The sequence below is a fragment of the Saccopteryx bilineata genome, chromosome 2, assembly GCF_036850765.1.
Source record: "Saccopteryx bilineata isolate mSacBil1 chromosome 2, mSacBil1_pri_phased_curated, whole genome shotgun sequence".
NCBI lineage: Eukaryota > Metazoa > Chordata > Mammalia > Chiroptera > Emballonuridae > Saccopteryx > Saccopteryx bilineata.
The window spans coordinates 283,403,594-283,421,862 of record NC_089491.1 but is presented as its reverse complement, the minus strand read 5'-3'; the positions used below and the strand labels follow the sequence as shown (position 1 = coordinate 283,421,862).

Sequence of the window (18,269 nt, the reverse complement as noted above, 5' to 3'; positions counted from 1 at the left end):
TTTCTGTTATACTGTTTTAGCTGCTTGTGCTATAGGTATTGTATTGTTTGGGGTTTTTTTAATTATAAGTTGGCATAAAGCATTTTTGGAAATAGGGTGAGAATTTTGAATTATTATTAATGGCTTTGAAGAATATTATACATTCTTTCATCCTGATATTGTCCAAGTTCTCTCCTACCCTGGAGAAAGGAAGACCTTTAACAGGGTCTCCACTCTCCACAGCTCACTTCTAGAAGCTTTCCAAGTCATCAGTGTTCATGAGCATCACTACCTCTAATTCACTTCTAGAAAATAAAGACCTTCTGTACAGGATATTAGGAGTTGTTATGGGGGCCCAGGCAGGCCGTGCCCACCACAGGAAGATTCCACCAGTCTTAATAGAAATATCCTGCCCCCATGACATTCTGGTGATTCAGTTCTCCCGAGCATTAATGAGCGGTTATGCAAATATTCATGAACTGAAGAAGGACTTTGCCTTTTAAGGAGTTACTTACAAAACCAGCATCTGATATTTTAAAATCAATATAATTGTCACCCGCCCACAACATTATTCCTCCCTCTCATATCCCCCCAACCACCTCCCCCTGCCACAATCCAGGTTCACTCACCCAATGGAACCTCTCAGAGACTTCCCAAGGTTTCCAGGGACATCACTAAAGGTTCTGAGACCAGTGTGAACCCATGTGGATTACTTCCAAGTCAGGAATGGGACTCTTGAGGCTTGACTCTGAATGAAGCACCCCTTGTCTCCACCCACTAAATGTTGACTTGGGCCTGACTCACCGCTAGCGAGAGGAAGTAATGCATTTTGTTAGTGAGTTCCTGATAACAAATAAAGAGAACTGAGTGATCAGTATAGCTTCAGTTCTGCCCTTGACCTTCTGAAGACCTAATCATATTTTACCCATCTGTTTCCCAACAGGTGCATATATGGCTGAGCCACACTGTATAAAGCGCTCTGACATCTTGGGAGGGAAAACTAACCACAACCCACCCAAGGGCTCCACTTAGCAAAGGATAGGAATGGTTTTCTGCTTACGGAGTAGTGGCCGACTGAGAAAGGAGCAGGCAAAGGACAAGGAGAGGGCAAAAGGCAAAAGAAACCAAAATTCTGAGGCTGAGGCTTAATTTCAAAATTGACCTTGCATACTGATGAGGGAGTTAGTACCAGATGCGGCCAGGGAGGTAGGTAGGGGCCAGACCATGTAGGTTAGGAAGGCCCATGGTCAAGAGTTTGAATTTTATTTTTAGAGCAACAGAAAGATGTTGAAGAGTTTAAAACGGAAATGGTATGATCCAGTGTTCGGTTTTCCAGGATCACTCTGGCCACTGCGGTTAAAATGAGCTGTGAAAGCCAGTTTCTCATTGAAGCTGCTACCCTCTTTTAGACTGAATTCAGTTTCTCAATCATGGAGAGCAGTTTGCCTCTATTATATCAATCCTGAGGACTCGAATCACAGGTAGAACAAAGTGATCACAGTTTCCTAAATGAAATGTTTGTGTTTCTGACCCAAGGGAGGCAGAGAGACTCCCGCATGTGCCCAACTGGGATCTGCCTAGCATGCCCACCACGGGGTGATGTTCTACCCATCTGGGGTGTTGCTCCTTTGCAACCGGAGCCATTCTAGTACCTGAGGCGGAGGCCATGGAGCCATCCTCAGTGCCTGGGCCAACTTGGCTCCAATGGGGCCTTGGCTGCAGGAGGGGAAGAGAGAGAGAGAAAGGAAAGAGAGGGGGAAGGGTGGAGAAGCAGATGGGCACCTCTCCTGTGTGCCCTGGCTGGAAATTGAACCCAGGACTTCCACATGCCAGACCCACGCTCTACCACTGAGCAAACCAGCCAGAGCCTCACTTCATTCTTTAACCCAGGTTTCCACTGGTGTGCCAGAAGAATTTTTAAAACATGCAACACCTGAGAACCTACCGGAATCTTCTCCGTGCTGTCATCGCAGTGTTCTCCGACTTTAGCTCTTATAGACACCAAACCGTCGGGCAGTTAGGATGCCGCATGGAAGCCGAAACCGCACGTCCCGCGTGGCCCCTCCGGCCAGCCGGGCATCTCAGATGAGAGCTGCACCCAGGCCAGCACCAGCAGTTCAGACACCAGCCCCTGCTCTACCATCTGCTGTCAGCTCGCCTGCTGCTGCTCCCCGGCAGCCAGGTCTGATGGCCCAGATGGCAACCACTGCAGCTGGCGTGGCTGTGGGCTCTGCTGTTGGCCACACAATAGGTCATGCCATCACTGGGGGCTTCAGTGGAGGAAGTAATGCTGAGCCCGCAAGGCCTGACATCACTTACCAGGAGCCCCAGGGAACTCAGCCGGCATACCAGGAGCAGCAGCAGCAGTTTGGCCCATGCCACTATGAGATGAAGCAGTTTTTGGAGTGTGCCCAGAACCAGGGTGACCTTAAGCTTTGAGAGGGTTTCAGTAAGGTGCTGAAACAGTGCAGATTTACAAATGGATTAGCCTAATTAAGAAGTTCAGATTGAAGAAATGGAAAATCATCTCTCATGACCAAGTTAATTTAGTATAAAAATATAATTGATAGTGAAAGTATAAAACTACCAGTTAAACCTCTCTTCTATCATTAATAGTTTCCTTAACTCAGAACTGCAACGGAAGAGGGCCTTCATTCTGTAGAAATTCACTGAGTTTTGGGCTGGGCAAATGTTTGGCCTCCTTAAACCAGCTTTTGTGATGTTACTGTTTGTGAATTAATTAGAATAAAGTGATTTTCTTCCAAAAAAAAAAAAACATGCAACACCTGACTAGCCAGGGGCACTGACCTCTTTTTCCCTTAGCTTTTCAAATAAAATGACAGCAGCCAATACAGCAAGAGCCATCTGGTGTTAATGTCCTGTCTTAAGCCATAAATATATTATATATAGGTCAGATAATAGAGCTGCATCATACTGATCACATCACAGAATAAGGCTGCATCTGATTGGTTAATTCTTGGGATCAGAAATCCTTATACACAAGGATAGGCATCTGATTTTTTAAAAAGTCACTTTGGAGCAAAAAGAGTAGGTAATTACTATTTTTTGTTTATTTTGGTAAATCAAAATTATAGCTATGTTTTTTTGGTGCGCTGCAGGATTTTAGTCATTAGTTGATGTGTCATGAGATGAAAAAGGTGGAAAATCGCTGCTTTAACCTAAAGAGAAGAGTAGTCAGGTACTCGGGATACAGAACGGAGCCCGTCTGCTCAGAAACCCAGCCGTGACTATTGGGATTGCAGTCTCAGGAGGGACATACAGAAAGCAAAAGGAAAAAGCCACCCCATCCCCATGTGCCATCTGCTAGGTCCACCCACAGCCAAGGGGCGTGGGTGTGGGTGTGGGTGTGGGTGTGGGGAAAGGGTTGGGTATAGGCTTCAAAGCTAGAATACCGTCCCAGGCCTTCTTCAGCTATCTCAAAGACAAAGGCCTAGCTCAGCAGAAACGAAAAACGCCCTTTTTCTCATCTTTTCTCCCCCACCCCGCCTCCCACTACCTCACAAAGAGAAGACAGTTCAGCCTGCAAAGCTCCCAGCCACCACACGTGCCCCTGAGGGGCCCTCTGAGACACCATCATTTCATGCTCCCAGCGAGGACTCTGCAAACCTCCTCGGGCTGTCTGACAATGTGCCACTTGGAACAATGAGTAAGATCCCACCCCCAGGGGGTTGCCTGAATCAACAAAAAGCAAAAGTTGACAAACAGAGGGAAAGAGCTGCAAGTTCTGACACGTCTATCTGCAGTGGAAATCGGTGTTCAGCAAACTTGAGGCAGGGAGATCAAAAGGAACAGCTCTCGCTTTTTAGTCCTGTTCGGCCTGTCCCCCGAAGCAGGTGTCTTCTCACAGATGTCGCTAGAGCGGGGATACCCGTGGTGACCTCGGCCCCTCCTCCCACACGGAGAAAACTTTTACTTGAGATAAAACAACAACAAAAAAGAAAAACACCAGGTTTCCCCACTATCTCAAGCACTAGGTTGTTTTCAGAACAAAAATAAACAAATACAGGTAAAAAAGAACCACCATGTGATCTAACTGGGTTAAAGGCAGGAAAATAAAAATAGACCTGTCAGAAGGAATGAGCTCAGGCACATTTGGAACCGAAGTCCAAGCCTCTGACCAGGAACACCCTTTTCTCAGAAGTCCCAACCACAGGCCTGCATTCACTGGAGTAGTCACTCCTCCCAGAGTTCTTCATGCCGCATGAATTAAGACCCAGCTCCAGGGCTTTCCCCTCTTCCCCCGCTAAAGTCAACTTTGTCAACAAGGTCAAGCCCAAGTCAACTACTATGAGTAGATGCTTCTCCTCCCTCTTTCTCTCTCTCTCTTACTCTCTTTCTCTCCCCCCCCCCAGTCAATAAATAAAATCTAAAAAAATAAAAATACATGACACAATTTTAAAAATTGAAAATATAAATAAATAAATCCATGTCGAACAACCATGAGAGTGAGAGAGAGAGAGAGAGAGAGAGAGAGGTTCACTCAGAAGTGCTTGGATCTGAGTCCTTGGAAAGTGAGGACAGATGAGTTCAACGTGATTTTGTTCCCTCTCATTTCCTTCCTCCATTTTCTATTTTTAGGAGGCCAAAGGAGCCCTCCCGGAACTGAAAAAGTGATGGCCAACACTTTCTTTAGAAGAGCTCACATAAGGAACCCCTCCTAAGGGCCAGTGTCATGGAGCCGAGGGTGTCCATGAAACAGCGGCTAGAGCAGCGGTACTGGGCGGGGGAGCGCCGTGGCCGATGCTAGAGGCCCACTCGGTCCTGGAGGCCTGACGCCCGGGTGGCCTATATGATGTCCATGGCTCTGGTCACCTCCTTCTCAGCCTGGCCAGGCAGCGAGGCGGACTCGGGGAAGTGTTTGATGACCACACAGGGAATGTGACCCGGGGAGCCAGCACAGCAGGACAGCCAAGGGCAGAGGTCCGGCAGGACCCTGCTGGGCTGCTGAATCAACACCCACCCTGAGGTCTGCCCTAAGTTTGAGCATTCTGATGTGTGAAAGGATGGATTACTAACCTATTTCAAAGGCACACGTGAGTTGGGGATTCTGCTACTTGCTGGTAAACCATCCTGATACAAGGAGTCAGCACTAAGCAGAGAACGTTTTTGATCAACACTCTGGCTACAGAGAGAGCACATGCGGCTGCCTCACATGGGCCTGAAACCGACACCTGGTCCTCCTCCTGCGCCCTAGAACCTGTCCTATATGCCAGGGCCACCGCCAGGGACTGGGACTCCTCTTCCTGGTGGAGGGTGAAGACATGCACTAAATACAGAAGTTTCTAGTATAAAAGTACTGGGGACTGTGGGAGCTTTTAGTTAGAACTAACAGATTCTGGGGACCAGAGGTCTTCCTGGAGACAGTGCTGCTTAAGCGGAGACTGACTAGTGAATGGGAGCTGTTAAGGCAAAGTGTGTGTGTGTGTGTGTGTGAGAGAGAGAGAGAGAGAGAGAGAGAGAGAGACTGGGGGGGGGGGTCACAGCTGGTAGTCTCCAGGTACAGGAACAGCCTAGAGGCAGCAGGAAACTATCTGTCATCTGTCATATTTGAGGAACTGACAACTGTCATGTACTGTTGGATAAGAAGGGCTGGAGGAATAACAGAGTCAGGGTAGCTACACGCCGGATGGGTAAGTAAGTTGTGTTAAGAATCTGAGGTTAGCCCGGCAGGTTGGCTCAGTGGTAGAGCTCTGACCCAGTGTATGGAAGTCCCAGATTCAATTCCTGGTTCAGGGCACACAGGAGAAGTGATCATCTGCTTCTCCACCCTCCCCCTTCTCTCTATCTTCCCTTCCTGCAGCCATGGCTCAAACAGTTTGAGCAAGTTGGCCTGAGCGCTGAGGATGGCTCCATGACCTCACCTCAGGTGCTAAAATAGCTCAGTTACCGAGCAACAGAGCAGCGGTCCCAGATGGGCAGAGCATTGCCCCTTGGTGGGTTTGCAGGGTGGATCCCAGTGGGGCACATGCAGGAAGGAGTCTATTTCTCTGCCTCCCTGCCTCTCACTTAATAAAAAACAATTTTTTTGATGTTAAACTCTAAGTCAATGAAAATCCACAGCAAAACAGACAGTGGCACAACCAGTTGTGTAATTTTAAAAAGATATTCCAGTAGCAGGGTAATGGGTAGAGTACTGCAGGTCAAGCGTGGAGCCAGGAGAGAGGAGGGGAAAGTACTGGAGAGACGGGAAGCACCGACATGGTAGACAATGAGTTGTATCAGGGGAGAAGGAGAGGCAGTCATCAGAAACGACCCCATGATCTCTGGCCTGGGACAGAAGGGGCGGGGGGCGGCGCCACGTAATGACCTTCAGAAGAGGGAAGGTGGACTGGGTCGTAGGGCAGGTGCTGTCCACCTCTATGCCTGTCTCCTGGTCCTGGGCACCATCGTCTCTCACCTAGATGACCACCACTGCTCTTCACTGGTCTCTCTGCTTTTGTCCTTGTCCACCCATAGTCTATCACAACATAGAAGCCAGTGAGACACTTGAAAGACATGACTCAGAACATATCACCCTATGATCAAAGCTTCCTATTTCACTTCGAGTAAGAGCCCAAGTCCTCCCTCCCAGTGCCCACAAGGGCCCGCCTGGACAGGCCTGCACCTCCTCCCTTCCCTCTCTGACCTCACTTCCTGTCACATTCTGCATCCTTCACTTCACTCTGAACACTCCCACCTCCCTTCCTGTCCCTGGACTATTCCGGCCACTGTACTACACCAGCTGTCACCCCCGCCTGGCAACACACAAGTCCTCCAAATCTGCCTGGTTTGCCCCCTTACTCCCCTCAAGTCTTCACCCAAATGGCACGTTTTCCACAAGACTCAATCTGACCACCCTGCTTAGTAGCACAACCCCCGTCCACCTTGTGCTTCTACTTTGCTTGACATACTTTTTTGTATTGGGTCCTTCTCCCCTTATAACGTACACTATGTTTATTTATTCCATTTCTTATTTCCCACTCCACCAGCTGTAATAAAGGCTCCATGAGGACAGGGGTCATCTTTGTTCACCAATGTATCTCAAGTGCCTGGAACAGTATTTTCACGTGTGTATTGAATGAATGAATGTGTTCAGAAACCCAGTCAATTGGGACCAGTCTACTGCATCTGGCCCTAAATGAGCAAAGACAAATACAAACAAATACTGGTCAAAGCAGAAGTTCAAGGCTGAGGGTCCCTAAGTCACCCATCACTCTTTTCATGTGATAACCGTGTAGAAAACAATTTTCACTCTTCTGAAAAATGAAAAGGAGTCCCCTCACTCACCGCAGAACCAGAAAGAAACAAGAGGGTGAGGCTGTGGAGTTTATCTGCTGTCCCAAGCAAGGACAGACCCTCTTCCTTCAACAATGACTCTGTGCTAGGAGCTGGGAAAATGTTGGTAAACGAGGCAGCAAAGGACCCTGAGCTCCTGGAGATTAAAGTCCCATGGAACTGTACATCTTACTCCTATCCTTAGCCTTTATCATGGTCTGTGCCCAGACGGCCAGATACTAGAATGTTCTATATTTTTAGCGTTATTATTTTTTTATTAAAGATTTGTCTGCAAGCCAGATGCAGCCATCAAAAGAGCCACATCTGGCTCACGAGCCATAGGTTCCCGACCCCTGCCATAGAACCTTGTTTCTCCAAGTGTGATCCCCAACAAGCAACATCAGTTCACCTCGGGCCCTGTCCCTGAATCAGAAACCACATTTTGATAAGATCCCCTGGTAATTCTTATGCACAGAGATATTTGAGACGCACTGTCTGGAACTCTCCACTGAATGCAAGTCTGTCTGATCACACAAACCGTGGGCACAGGAAATCCGAGGACAGAAAAAAAGAGGGTTAAGTTCACGTCCCCCTTTGCTAATGAGTAAGGAATATCATTTGATGCATGAATGGTAACAGAAATCATTTTAGAAGAAGATTCTAAATTGATGTCTATGATCATTTAAAAATTCACAGCACAAGGCTGATATGAAATAAACATATGATAACCATTCACTAACATTGTATATAATCATAGACGTTCAAAAGTCAGTGTTTAAAAGTATTAAGCAAATGTACTTAAGGGTAGGGGTACTTGAGTCAGACTTCCTGATTTCTAAACTATCACTAGATTATTCATTGTTTCCTGGGCCAATCTGCGTGGCCTTGCTTAAGTTTCAGTTTCTTGGTCTGTAAAATGGGAATGATAACAGAACTTAACCTCTTCAGTTTAGTGCAAAACCCAAGTAAGGTAATGTTCATAAAGAAATAAGCATACCACATACCAACTTTCTGTTATAAGACAATTTCTGGAGCTCTAACATACAGTATGGTAATTACAGTTAATCCTTTATTGTACACTTGGAATTTGCCAAGAGAGCAGACCTTAAGTGTTCTCACCACAAAAAAAATAAAGAAGTTAAAGTTTTAAAAAACTTTTTTTAAAAAGGCATAAACGTTAGCTTTTATTATTCTCATTATTACTTCATTCAACATTTAACTTATCAACAAGTATTTTAATAACAGGAGACGATAATGGAGAAAATCAGGCTGAAGTATAGGAGCCAACTGGGGGAAGTGTTTGCATGGCAACCTGCAGAGTGAGAAACAGCCAGTTACAGGATGAGTGACCGTCAGGTTGGGAACACCAAGGGTAGTTCCCCCCACCCCCAGGTGCACATCACACAGGGGTCCAGCGTCTGCAACAGGAGCCAGGTTTCATTCAGGACCAAAAAAAAGCGACTGAGTCCTTTTATACCAGGGAGTGAATTAAACAGAAATGTTTGCTGGAGTGGCCCTGGGGTGAAAGGTCGAGAAAAGACCCTGGGGCCACATGGAGGGGGGTCGAGCAGTAAATCAGCTTCAGAGGAATTGTCACCCCCATCGCCTGTCTCTAGACTTCAGGCCGAAGTGGAGAAGTCCCCCCTCTCTGCGCTCCTACCACCCTCATTCTGTTACCTGAGCACCTCCTCAGCCACTGACCACCCCCAGGGCGCACATCACACGCCAGCTCCTCCGTGGGACATGTGGCGACACCTGTCCCCTGCGTTCACGGCTTCTTTGTCTGCTCTCTCAGAGCACCTGGCACACACCTGCGCCACTGAGCCTCTCATTCGTGCCACTGTAATGAGTGGCATTCTCACATTTATTGAAGGCTAACCCTACCCCTTTCCATGTCGGTGGCTTGCCTACGATCAGAAGGCTGGCATGCTGGCACAAGGCAGGTGCTCAGCACATGTTACTATGAACGGAAGAGCTAATGTTCATTCCCCATTTCTTCCCTTACAGCCAAGAACGTGGGCCATGGTCAGATACCTGTTTCAACAACAAATCAGAGACCCTGAGGCTGGGGGTTCCCCAGAGGAAAGTCCTCTCTTAGTGACAGTTCCCTGTAAAAAAAGAACCCCACCTTTAAATGCACTGTATAAGTAAGTGGACATACATTTTACTCGCTTTATTTTTTAGCCTCAGCCCAGGATCATAACCATAGACACCACACAAGAATGCATGCAGCACCAATGCTTTTGGTATCTCTCTCAGTTTTTCCTCCCACCGCCCCTTGTGGTGCCTGTCATCTCATGGGGGGTTTGGGGGTGGCAGAGGAAGAGCCTGACTCACTGATCAGGATGAGTCAGTGATCTGTGAGCATTTCCTGTGAGCGGAGCTCCGCGGGGACCTTGGAGCCAGCTGTCCCCGCCCCCACGGCACACCCTCCTTCAGACAGTGTGCCCTCACCCCGACTGCGCGCCCTCACTTCCAGCTCTTGTCCCTCCATTGATCCCTGTGTCCCTGGCCAAGTCTGGAAACAGCAGCCACCCTACCCTGCCCACCTGGACCGACCACCCAGGCAGTCCCCTCCTTACTCTCCCTCAGAGCAGCTCCCAGTCTCCCAGTCCTCCACCCTCCCTGCCAACCCCACCTGACCTGGCCACAGACACTCCCTGAATCTTCCAACCTGCCTCCCTTGCCCTTGAAATCTTGCTCTCTGGCACAAATATAGAACCTCAGGTGAACAAAAAACCAAAGGGCCATCCATTCCTGCCCATTTGGGCACCTTCCAAAGCACTGTTGACCCCTGGACAACACAGGGGTTGGGGCACTGCCCCCTGCACAGTGCAAAGTCTGCATATAACTTTTGACTTCCCCCTCCTCCTGTCAAACTAGCCTACTATTGACCAGAAGCCTTATGTGGAACATAAACAATGGATGAACACATATTTTGAATTTTCTATGTATTATATACTGTATTTATACAACCAAAAAAGTAAGCTAGAAATGAGAAAATGGTACTAAAAATATTATGAGGCAAATACATTTATCCTACTGTGCTGTATTTATTGCTACTGTAAGCTTTATGCTGTCAGATACAAAACACTGTAGGTGTTCTACACAATCCTAACACTTGCCATCAAAAAGGAACAGAGAATGTGGAAGAGAAATTCAGGTGTATTTACAGGTACAAAGCCTTGTGCATCAACAATGAAGCAGTAGCAATCTGACTGGTTCACGGGAGCCCAGTGTCACCAGCGCTATCGCTCACGCTGGCAAGGAGAGCTCCAAAAATGTTTCCAATGTATTAGTTGAAAGAAATCCACATATACGTGGACGCACACACTTCAGACACGTGTTGTCCCAGGGTCAACTGTCACGGCTGCTAACCTGGCCAAGCAGTCTGTGCTAATGGGATGAAGGAGACGCAGAAAGGCCAACGCTGAGGGCAGCCAGAGAACTTCCCTACAAAGTGCAGTGTCACTTGAGGCTCCATCTCTGTGGCTCCGCCCCCCCACGCTGGCACACTAGCTGGAAGACTTAGAGCTCATCTCTACCCCAGCTGTCCTCGACCTGGGACCTGAGAAGACATCTCCTTATTGATGAAGCTCTTACAAGAACACAAATCCCCACTGGGGGTGAGGGGAACCCGGGGGTCAGGCAGGAGGGAGAGAGTTGGGAGTCTGCGGAGAAGGAAAGATTAGGAGCAGAGGTTTTTAGATGAGTTTTCTTTGGCCAAAAATGGCCTGCGTGTAGAACAGAAGGTACAGAAATTAAGGACAGGAGAGAAGGGAGAAGAAAGCCTGCACGTAAGGAATTTCTGATGCCCTCCCCGTCCGGTGGCAGACATTGTCAAGATCTCTTAGGATATTGTAATTGAATGTCCCGTTTTCAGGCCAGTGGGAGTCATTGTCTAATTTTTACTGAGGCCATGCCATGTTACAGAAGAAAATGAGGGGGTTTTTTGGCTTAAGGTCAGAGAGGCACAACTTAGTGAGGTTTTTTTTTTTTTAAATTTATTCATTTTTAGAGAGAAGAGAGAGACAGAGAGGGAGAGAGAGGAGAGAGAGACAGAGAGAGAGAAGGGGGGAGGAGCTGGAAGCATCAACTCCCATATGTGCCTTGACCAGGAAAGCCCAGGGTTTCGAACCCGCGACCTCAGCGTTCCAGGTCGACGCTTTATCCACTGCGCCACCACAGGTCAGGCTCAGTGAGGTTTTTTATGAGACGTCCTAGAGGTGTCTGGTCGGAAGGCTTAGACTCTGAAGAGCCCATAGTGGAGACAGATGAGCAAGAGGGGGCGTCCCCGCCTTTTGTCACTGTCCCAAAAGAAGAGACTCTCGTGTGGGGGAGTCGTCCCTGATAGAGGACGTCACCACCTGTCAGGGAGCTCTGAGGACAAGAAGTCCGAGAGAGTGGAGAGGTTTGGCTAGGCGCCTAGTCTTCCGTACAGTCCACTGAGACTGAAAGTCAAACCCCTCATAATGTGAGGCGTGTCAGAGAAAACCATCCGACCAGAAAGGGGTGTTTTTAGAGAGAAATTTAGAGGCCAACCGGGGAAGGGGAAGGGAGAAACTCCTTACCTTTCTGGTCCAGCAGGGGTTCAGGACAGGGTTAGACTGCCGGCCAATCGACCTACAATTACACGTCCAAACAGAATCAGGAAGTTAGCCCAGACAAGCTGCTGCTGCCCATTGCTTCCCTGGTTGTAAGTTTGGACGGCAAAGAGGGATCATCCAGGCAGTTGGTACCCTGTCCCGGGTTTCGGCACCAGATGTAAGAATGAGACGGCACTCGAACACCAGGTGTGCAGGCTTTATAAGAGGAGAAAGACCTGCCGGGGCACTCCTCCGGGAGAAGTGCACCGAAACAGACTCTGAGGCAAACATTTATTAAGGTGGGGAGAGCTCTGAGCAAGTGTGTGTTGTGTCAGCAGTTCTGGTATGCTCCCTTCTGTAGTTTTACGATATTGGCTTCTTGGAAAGCTTCTCCTCAGGGTGGCTGACCAGCTCCCTAGAACTTTTCTGTTTCAGGGGCGATAGTCCAGTAAGGGTGGGGTCAGATAGCCAAGCAGAACAGCAAAAGGGAAGTTTGGAAGTTTTGGTAAATTCATGTATCCATCATTTCTCAACTCTGTGGTATGATAAAAGAGGTGAGGGGAAGAAAAAGAAGGGAAAAAAGGGTATGAGGTCCAGGAAGGAGGTTTGTCTCGGACCAGCCATCTTCTGGAGCTACTTCCTGCTGTTATCCCTATTGGGGACCTCCTTCGTGAACCTCTCCCTGGGGTAAGTTGGAATAGGAGTGTTTTTATAGGGTTCCAAATTTTTTGCTTTGCGAGGGCAGGTTTTAGGGTTGGTGTGTAGGGTTAGGTAGATTTTTCCAATTTTCTGATTGGTGAAGGTCTGCGTGCAGTTCTGTAAGAAACTAGTGAACAAACATAAGAGGTAGGGTCTAAAATTTAGAAAAATAAATAGGAGAGTGAGTGGACCAATGAAAGGCAATAGTCAAGACACCCAGTTTGTGTGAAACCACTGATTCCATGTATACAAATTCACTAGGCTTCAGAGAGAGAGAGAGCGAATAGGGATAAGACAGGGAAGTAGCCAGTCTCCCTGCCCCAGACCTACTTTTGTAGAGATTTCTAAAGCAATAAGAAGAGGGATTACTTGTACAGCTTGTTTGGTTCTTAGACTGACAGGTAGTGTACTAGGAACTGCAAGAGGCTCACGGGGTGGGATTAGGTTGATATTTGGGGTGAGATAGATTAAGGTACAGGTTTCTGTCCAATTAGTAAGGAGACACATATAGGTGTTGGTCCCACACAAGTAGAAAGCCTTTGATTGGGTGAGGCAGGTTGAGAGGTGAATAGAGAATAGAAGAACAAGGGGTCAGTTTTGTTTCTCTGTTTCTGAGCTCCAGATGGTCAGGGTGGAGGAAAGAGTAGCCCTTAGCAGTAGTGAGAGTTGTCAGGGTCACAGTGGTTGTACCTGTCCATGTGAAAGTCAGTCCTTGGGTGATGTAATGCTGGAAGCACCTCTTGGACAGTCTTTGAACGGTTTGCTGAGTAACCTGTAAATCCTGCAAGTACTTAGGGAAAGGGTGGTTACGTTTCTACACTTTGGAGTTAAAGTCCTATTGACCACTGCTTCTAGCTGGAATTAACAGCAAGTCCCAGCCTACAATAGTATGGGGCATTGAGAAAAGAGGAATAAAGGAGATACTATACATTAAATAAAGTAATAAAATCAGACTGTCAATACCCACAGTAGAGATTTCTGAGGGATAAATAAAACTTAAATATTCAAGCAAGGCATAGTAGATGGCCCTTGTGTTTACAAGAGATGAGATCAGCTTATCTGCTATTTGGAAGAAATACCCTAGGCTCATGAATGATGTCCTTGGGCCTTCAGTGGCAATTCCCAGCATGCTGGGCAAGGTCAGGTCACAGGTAGCTGGAGCAGGGCTAGAAGAGGCTGAACCCTCCCTCCATGGAGCAAGGGGGCAGCTTACCTTCTCGTGTCCCTCTTTCCACAGCACAGATGTGTCAGCCAGTGGGGCTGGAAAGCCTGGCAGGCTTCAGTTCAATGACCTTTCTTCCCACTCTTGAGCAGGGCCCTGATAGAATTCTATAAAGCCCTTTAGGGCGTTGGAGCCAAAAGCTGGTATTTCTTAACTTCTTTTGGGCCTTATTTGCCTTTTCTGTTACTTCTTTGGTCATTATAGACCATAAAAGCCATGCTCAGAAGATCTCACTGAGGGGCTTGATCAAGAGAGCAAAATTGGGAATTCAGTGTCTAAAGAGGCCTATTAGACCAAGGAAAGAAAAGATTTGATTTGTGGTGGTAGGTGGTTGGAGAATGCGGAGGGTCTGAGTTTGATCCAGGGTGAGACCTCAGGTGGTGGGAGTTAAGGCAATGCCTAGATAGACTAAGGACTGAGAATGAAGTTGAGCCTTAGCAGAGAAGACACGATATCCCTTCATGGTGAGAAAGTTAAAAAGAGTGGAGGTGTGTCTTCTTGAGGCAGGCAGGGAGGGGCTGTAGAGGAGTAGGTTATTTACATATTATAAGAGAGTGCTCGTTTTTTTCTTTTTTTTTTTGTATTTCTCTGAAGTTGGAAACAAGGAGGCAGACAGACTCCCGCATGAGCCCGACTGGGATCCACCCGGCATGCCCACCAGGGGGCGATGCTCTGCCCATCTAGGGCATCGCTCTGTTGTGACCAGAGCCACTCTAGCACCTGGGGCAGAGGCCATAGAGCCATCCCCAGCACCCGGGCCATCTTTTGCTCCAATGGAGCCTCGGCTGTGGGAGGGGAAGAGACAGAGAGGAGAGAGACAGAGAGGAAGGAGAGGGGGAGGGGTGGAGAAGCAGATGGGCACTTCTCCTGTGTGCCCTGGCCGGGAATCGAACCCGGGACTCCTGCACGCCAGGCCGACACTCTACCACTGAGCCAACCAGCCAGGGCAAGGGAGTACTAGTTTTAAGATTGCATGCTGTTAAACCCTGAACTACTGCCTGCCCAAACAGGTGTGGGCTGCTTTTGATCCCCTGGGGTAAGACAGTCCGCGTAAGTTGCTGGGCTGCGTTAGTGTCCAGGTAAAGGCAAACAGAAAGTAAGAGTCAAGGTGTAGAGGAATGGTAAAGAAGGCATTTTTGAGGTCTAGGATTGTGAATGAGTGGTGTTTGAGAAAATGTGTGACAGTAACTTGTAGAGATTAGGGACTACTGGATGGAGGGGAATTATTGCCTCATTGATTAGGTATAAGTGATACGAGGCGATAAGCCCCTGAAGGTTTTTGAACAGGAAGGATGGGGGTATTGCAAGGAGAGTCCATGGGGATGAGTAAGTCTGGTTTAAGAGGTGGATAATTATTTGTTTAAGGCCTTAGAAACTGACATAGTTACACATTAAACAAAGATTTTACATTAAATTTATGAATTAAGGAATTTAAATGAGCGTGCTTTACTTGTTTCAATTCAAATTATACTAGAGATATTTTCTGACAAACAGAGACAAGACGGATTACTTACAAAGCTTAATAGACAATTCTGTTTTTTTAAGCTTTTCGAGGTGGCAGGGAGTTGCCAGCAGAGAGGGGAGGAAGAGAGAAAGCAGACGGATGGACAGTGTGAGCAGCTGGATGGAAAAAAAGGAGGGTCAGAATCTGCATGAGGAGGAGAAGGAGGGTAAAGTACTAGTGTGGCACCATGTGGTCAGAGGATTCAAAAAAGATTTAGAGCTTTGAGGAGAGAGGAGGGGGTGAGGAGGAAAGAGGCACAGTCACAGTTTGTAAGGAAGGAGGAGGGGTCGGAGAAGAGACAGAACTGCAATTTGTAAGGAGGGAAGAGAGGTCAGAGATGAGACAGGCACCACAGCCAGAGCCACAGCTTCTAAGGAGAGGGGAGGGGACAAAGAACACAGTGGAGAAGAGAGAGGCCCCGGCCAGCAGGGGAGGAGAAAGAGAGACTGGTGAAGGAGAAAACAGAATTTAGTGAAGGGAGGGGGCTTTCTGGAGGAAAGAGACTCCAGCAAAAAAGATTTGGTGAGGGACTAGAGAGGGGTCCCGAGAGAGGGGTACCCCCGGGGGTCAGGCAGGAGGGAGAGAGTTGGGAGTCTGCGGAAAAGGAAAGATTAGGAGCAGAGGTTTTTAGATGAGTTTTCTTTGGCCAAAAACGGCCTGCATGTAGAACAGAAGGTACAGAAATTAAGGGCAGGAGAGAAGGGAGAAGAAAGCCTGCATGTAAGGAATTTCTGATGCCCTCCCCATCCGGTGGCAGAAATTGTCAAGATCTCTTAGGATATTGTAATCGAATGTCCCATTTTCAGGCCAATGGGAGTCATTGTCTAATTTGTACTGAGGCCATGCCGTGTTACAGAAGAAAATGAGGGGGTTTTTTTTGGCTTAAGGTCAGAGAGGCACAATTTAGTGAGGGTTTTTTTTTTGTTTTGTTTTTTTTTTTTTTAATTTAGTGAGGTTTTTTATGAGACATTCTAGAGGGGTCTGGTCGGAAAACTTAGACTCTGAAGAGCCCATAGTGGAGATAGGTGAGCAAGAGGGGGCTTCCCCGCCTTTTGTCACTGTCCCAAAAGAAGAGACTCTTGTGTGGGAGTCATCCCTAATAGAGGTCGTCACCACCTGTCAGGGAGCTCCGAGGACAAGAAGTCCGAGAGAGTGGAGAGGTTTGGCTAGGCGCCTAGTCTTCCATGCAGTCCACTGAGACTGAAAGTCAAACCCCTCAAAATGTGAGGCGTGTCAGAGAAAACCATCCGACCAGAAAGGGGTGTTTTTAGAGAGAAATTTAGAGGCCAACCGGGGAAGGGGAAGGGAGAAACTCCTTACCTTTCTGGTCCAGCAGGGGTTCAGGACAGGGTTAGACTGCCGGCCTACAATTACACGTCCAAACAGAATCGGGAAGTTAGCCCAGACAAGCTGATGCTGCCCATTGCTTCCCTGGTTGTAAGTTTGGACGGCAAAGAGGGATCATCCAGGCAGTTGGTACCCTGTCCCGGGTTTCGGCACCAGATGTAAGAATGAGACGGCACTCGAACACCAGGTGTGCAGGCTTTATAAGAGGAGAAAGACCTGCCGGGGCACTCCTCGGGAGAAGTGCACCGAAACAGACTCTGAGGCAAACATTTATTAAGGTGGGGAGAGCTCTGAGCAAGTGTGTGTTGTGTCAGCAGTTCTGGTATGCTCCCTTCTGTAGTTTTACGATATTGGCTTCTTGGAAAGCTTCTCCTCAGGGTGGCTGACCAGCTCCCTAGAACTTTTCTGTTTCAGGGGTGACAATCCAGTAAGGGTGGGGTCCGATAGCCAAGCACAACAGCAAAAGGGCAGTTTGGAAGTTTTGGTAAATTCATGTATCCATCAATACGATTTAGACAGCTTCTTTTAGGAAAATAAAAGTTACAACTTATAAAACTAGAGAGGACAGTGAAATTAAGAGATTCCTCAGAGTGAGAAATCCTAACAAATAGCCTATTTTTAAAAAGCTGAGAGAGATTCCACACTGCACGGCATCCAGGGCCAAAGCAGTGAGGGGATGGACGGCTATCTCATCCACATGGGGCGACTCTGAGCCTAGTCCAGACATCCTTTTTGTTCTCTGCTTCCTGCCTGCAGTGTTTCTGAAAGGTTGTCTGTTTCCCCCCCCATTTTCTCGCCCCCCCCATTTCCTCACTCCCCCATTTCTGCACCCCCAAACCAGCCCCAAATCACAGGTGGCCCGTTCCAGTCCAGCCCCCTCCTCTGAAACTAACTTCTCCAATGTTCCCAGAAGGTTTTTGGTCACCAAGGAGATGGCCTCTGTTCAGCCTCTGTGCTGCCAGGCCTCTGGTCCCACTTCAGCCGGAGACACTCATAGTCACACCCCCTTCGCAGAATCCCACCGCCTGGGTGCAGGTGGCTGCTGTCCTGACTTTCCTCCCGCGTGTCGCCCTGCTCCCTTCCTGGGTTACTTCCCCTCCCAGCCTGGGCCCTCAGCCTGTGCCCTTGTCCGCCAGCCTGCCTCCCCTATCACAGCGCCAAGCTTCACACACCCAAGTCCCACACCCAGGTCAAACCAGCTTCTCTCACTCCATGCAGAGAGTCAGCGCTCCTACAGGGAAATGCACCCTCTGCCCTGTCCCCACTCTTCATCACCATGGTCTCCCCTCCACCCCTACCCCCACCCCTATGCGTGCGTGACAGGTCTGGCTGAGGTGAAGCAGCACCAAACCAATTCCAGCAAAGGAAAGGACGCTCTCCTGTCTATCTGCTCTGCATGAAGCAGTCGTTCACACCCATTCCCCCCCCTGGTGAGGTGTGGTTGGGAGGCAGTTCTCCACCTGCCCCCACCTAGCCTCAGGGCAGAGGCCCCGGCCCCAGCACAAGGAAAGCAATTTTGTGGTCAGTGGCGCTTCTATGCCTGTAAGAGCTGACAGGAACTGCGGATTCCAAAGGAAGGTGAGCGCTGTATTACCAGCAAAAGAAAAATAAAATAACAAACAAACAAAAAAACACCTTTGTACTTGGGGAGTTAGGA

At 48.2% G+C, this 18,269-nt stretch overlaps 1 pseudogene; it reads left to right on the top strand.

Moving 5' to 3' along the window:
* The first annotated feature begins 1,917 nt into the window (after positions 1-1,917).
* Positions 1,918-2,597, top strand: LOC136323281 (coiled-coil-helix-coiled-coil-helix domain-containing protein 2 pseudogene; annotated as a pseudogene).
* The last annotated feature ends 15,672 nt before the right edge of the window (positions 2,598-18,269 follow it).